Raw genomic sequence first — 4,918 nt, forward strand, 5'->3', positions numbered from 1 at the left:
TTTGTTTTTTTTAGTGGCAGAAACGAGCTTCCATAGCGTTCACTCCAATGGTTCGTTTTTGGGTTTTTGTTGTACAGCAATGGCGGCTCAGGGAGCGTCAATAGTTCCCGGAACTGAGTAGTTATAGCCAATGAAGCTATGGATTAGACTATTTGTGATGCACTTTAGAACGGTAAGACTTTTAAATAATCATATTGGATATTATTATTAGTGAGGATGCATTGGTATCCTCACTATTGTATTCATTCCCCTTTATTATTCTTCTATGTTATTATTCTTCCGTATCCTCAAACTCGTCCCACAATTTTCAACTAAATTGAACAATTAAAGTATAAAACTTTTCAGAAAATTCTACACTTTTCAACTTTTTGAGTTATTTCTCGTGGAACTTTTTGCTCTCTTCCACTTACATTGAAAGTTCCAACTTTTTTCCTCCTTATTTAAGCCCTCATCGTCAGCCATTTTGTAACTGATCCAAACCATTTAACATGTTCAGCTACTACAACCAACCCATTACAACTTCTTTCAACTTTTTCAACTCATTTCAACTTTTTTCAACCTTTTCAACTTTTTCAACCTTTTTCAACCTTTTCAACCTTTTTCAACCTTTTTCAACTTTTTTCAACCTTTTTCAACCTTTTTCAACCTTTTTCAACCTTTTAAACCTTTTCCAACCTTTTCCAACCTTTTTCAACCTTTTTCAACCTTTTTCAACTTTTTTCAACCTTTTTCAACTTTTTTCAACTTTTTCAACCTTTTTCAGGGCAACGGGGGAAACCGGGGCAAACGGGGGAAACGGGGGCAACGGGGAAACGGGCAAACCGGGGAACGGGGGGCAAACGGGGGAACCGGGGGCAACCGGGGGCAACGGGGGGCAACCGGGGGCAACCGGGCAACAGGGGGCAACGGGCAACCGGGGGCAACCGGGGGCAACGGGGTGCAACCGGGGAAACCGGGGCAACCGGGGGCAACCGGGTTTCAACTTTTTTCAACCTTTTTACAACCTTTTTCAACTTTTTTCAACCTTTTTCAACCTTTCAACATTTTTCAACTTTTTTCAACTTTTTCAACCTTTTTCAACTTTTCAACCTTTTTCAACTTTTTCAACCTTTTCAACCTTTTCAACCTTTTTCAACCTTTTTCAACCTTTTTCAACCTTTTTCAACTTTTTTAACTTTTTTCAACCTTTTCAACTTTTTCAACCTTTCAACATTTTTCAACCTTTTTCAACCTTTTAAACCTTTTCAACCTTTTTCAACTTTTTTCAACCTTTTTCAACCTTTTTCAACCTTTTTCAACTTTTTTAACTTTTTTCAACCTTTTCAACTTTTTCAACCTTTTTCAAACCTAACCCTAACCCTAACCCATGGGCGACCGTGGCTCGGGTGGTAGTGGGTCGTCTTCTGACCGAGAGGTTGGGGGTTTGATCCCAGTACCTGACTATGTGTCGAAGTGTCCTTGGGCAAGACACTGAACCCTAAGTTGCTCCCAGTGGTCGACTAGCGCCTAGCATGGCAGTCCTGTCCCACTGGTGTGTGAATGTGAGAGTGATTGGGTGAATGAGCTGATATGTAAAGCGCTTTGAGACTGGGAATTTACATATACGACTGTATAAACTGGACTTCTATCTGGTGGTACTGGTTTTTCCCCAATATACCATACTGCCTACCTCATACAATGATGAGAGACAATGAAATGAATGACATGACAATGGGGAACAGAAGATGAGGTGCTGGAGGTTCCGTCATGGGCGTCAAACCTCTACATGGGATGTACCATTGAAACATAACTGAAGTGGCAGATATCAGGAAATGGTACCAATGGCTAGACAGAGCTGGACTGAAGGACAGCACAGATGCACTCATCATGGCTGCAGGCCTTGAGCACCAGAGCAATAGAGGCCCAGATCTACCACACCAGACAAGACCCCAGGTGGAGACTGTGCAAAGAGGCCCCTGAGACTATCCAGCACATAACTGCAGGGTGTAAGATGCTGGCAGGGAAAGCTTACATCAATCAATCAATCAATCAATCTATCTTTATTTGTATAGCGCCAAATCATAACCAATGGTATCTCAAGGCACTTTACAGTAGAGCAGTCTTAAGGACGGACTCTTCATTTTATGGATACACACATATGCATATATACGTATATACACATACATATGTATCCCACACCCAACATGAATTCATCATGGCGGCAAGGAAAACCTTCTGTTAAGCAGCAGGAACCTAGTGTGGATCCCATTCCTATGATGAACAGCCATCCACGTTATGCTGTGTTGGGTGTGTGGAGAGGAGAGGGTGGAGACAGAGCCGCTGAGACTCTGTAACTCCACACTAAGGATCCCACGGACCTGCAAGACAAAAGCCAGAAGGAGTACAGGAGCAAACACACAAGGGAGTAAGCAGACATAGAGGGAGTGTTTGAGAGAGGAATGGGACCCTCTCCGGTCCCTCTCTAGCCTAAATGACCTCTCTCTTAACGCCCTCTCCAACCTCTCTCCAACCGAGCATGCCAGACCCCCCCCCCCCCCCCCGGCAGTCTATGCCTATTGCATCTTAATTATGAGCTATGAGCTGGTTCCTAACTAAAAGCTTTACCAAAGAGGAATGTTTTGAGCCTAACCTTAAAGGTAGAGAGGGTGTCTGCCCCCCGAACCGTGGTTGGTAGATGGTTCCAGAGAAGTGGGGCCTGATAACTGAAAGCTCTTCCTCCTATACTACTTTTAGAGACAAATGGAACAACGAGTAGTACAGCATTTTGAGAGCGTAGTGTTCTGGGGGGATTGTATGGCACTACAAGCTCCTTGAGATAGGCTGGTGCCTGTCCATTTAGGGCTTTATAAGTGAGAAGAAGAATCTTGAATTCTATTCTATATTTTATGGGAAGCCAATGCAGAGAGGCTAATACAGGAGTAATGTGATCTCTTCTCCTAGTTTTAGTCAGTACACGTGCTGCAGCATTTTGAACCAGCTGAAGTGTCTTAAGCGACTTGCTCGGGCAGCCTGCTAAAAGAGAATTACAATAATCCAGTCGAGAGGTAACAAAAGCATGGACTAGTTTTTCGGCGTCGCCCTGAGACAGGATAGATCTGATTTTAGCAATGTTACGGAAATGAAAGAAGGCAGTTCTTGAAGTTTGTTTTATGTGAGAGTTGAAGGATAAATCCTGATCAAATAGAACTCTAAGGTTTCTAACAGTAGTGCTTCGTGCCAGAGTAATGCCATCTAGGGCAGTTAGGCTAGCATAGGTTTCTCTAAGGTGTCGTGGGCCCAGTACAATGACCTCAGTCTTGTCTGAGTTGAGAAGAAGAAAATTTTGGTCCATCCAGGCCCTAATGTCCTTTAGACAGGCCTCAAGTTTAGATAGCTGATTTGTCTCACCTGGCTTCATTGATACATACAGTTGGGTATCATCAGCATAGCAGTGAAAGTTAACAGAGTATTTTCTCATAACATTACCAAGGGGGAGCATATAGATACAGAAGAGGATTGGACCTAGCACAGAGCCCTGAGGAACCCCGTAGCTTACTTTAGTGTACACAGAAGACCTATTATTCACGTGTACAAACTGGTACCTATCAGATAGGTAGGACTTAAACCAGTTTAGGGCAGTCCCTGTGATTCCAAGTAATTCCTCTAATCTCTCTAGTAGAATATAGTGATCTATAGTGTCAAAAGCTGCACTAAGATCTAATAAAACCAGCACTGAGAGTCGTCCTTCATCTGAAGCCCAGAGTAGATCATTAGTTACTTTAACTAAAGCAGTCTCTGTGCTGTGTTGAGCTCTAAAACCTGACTGGAAGTCCTCGAACAGGCTGTTGTTTTGAAGAAATTCACAGAGCTGAGCCCCCACAACTTTCTCAAGAATCTTTGAAATAAAAGGAAGATTAGATATAGGCCTGTAGTTTGCTAAAGTGCTGGAATCAAGAGTAGGTTTTTTGAGAAGGGGTTTGATTACAGCTACTTTAAAGGACTGTGGCACGTAGCCTATTGATAGGGATATATTTATTGTCTCCAACAAAGATGGGCAGAGCAGGGGAACAACTTCTTTAAACAGCTTAGTTGGGATCGGATCTGAAAGGCAGGTCAATGGTTTGGAGGATGAAATAATAGAGTTAAGTTCCTGAAGTCCTATATGTGTGAAACAGTTTAGGTTAGGCCTATTTACATTTAATGGTACAGCAGGCCCAGGTGAAGGCAGGGAGTGGCTAATTTTATCTCTAATCTTGTGAATTTTATCGTTAAAAAATGTCATAAAGTCCTCACAGCTGAGGGCTAGAGGAATCATGGGCTCAATAGAGCTCTGACTTTGTGTTAGCCTGGCTACAGTGCTGAAAAGGTACCTCGGATTATTTTTATTTTCTTCAATTAGTGAGGAGTAGTATGTAGATCGACTATGTCGTAAGGCTGTCATGTATTTACTATGGCTTTCTTGCCAGAGTATTCGTGACTCCTCTGTTTTATTGGAGCGCCACATTCTCTCTAATTTACGGGTTGTTTGTTTGAGTGTGTGAGTTTCAGAGCTAAACCACGGAGCTTTCCTCTGACGTTTAATAGTTTTTTCCCTCAATGGGGCAATTGAGTCCAAGGTGGATTTTAGTAGACTAGCAGAGCTATCGACAAGCAGATCCAGTTGAGAGGGGTTATAATTAATATCATAGTTATTTATTGGATGGTGCACTGAGTTTAAGGCAGCAGAAATGGCCTCTTTAAATTTAGCCACAGGAGTATTGGACAGATTTCTACTCGTAACTATTTTATTGCACAGTGCGAGATCCATGTTTCAGTTAAACAGAATAAATCAAAGTTATTTTCTGAGATAAGGTCTTTACTAGTAGAGATTTGAATCTCAGTGATCTAATATTTAATAGAGCACATCTAATGGTTTTATGTTTTGGTGTTTCTAGATTTG

The sequence above is a fragment of the Gouania willdenowi genome, chromosome 5 (assembly GCF_900634775.1).
Source record: "Gouania willdenowi chromosome 5, fGouWil2.1, whole genome shotgun sequence".
Taxonomy (NCBI): domain Eukaryota; kingdom Metazoa; phylum Chordata; class Actinopteri; order Blenniiformes; family Gobiesocidae; genus Gouania; species Gouania willdenowi.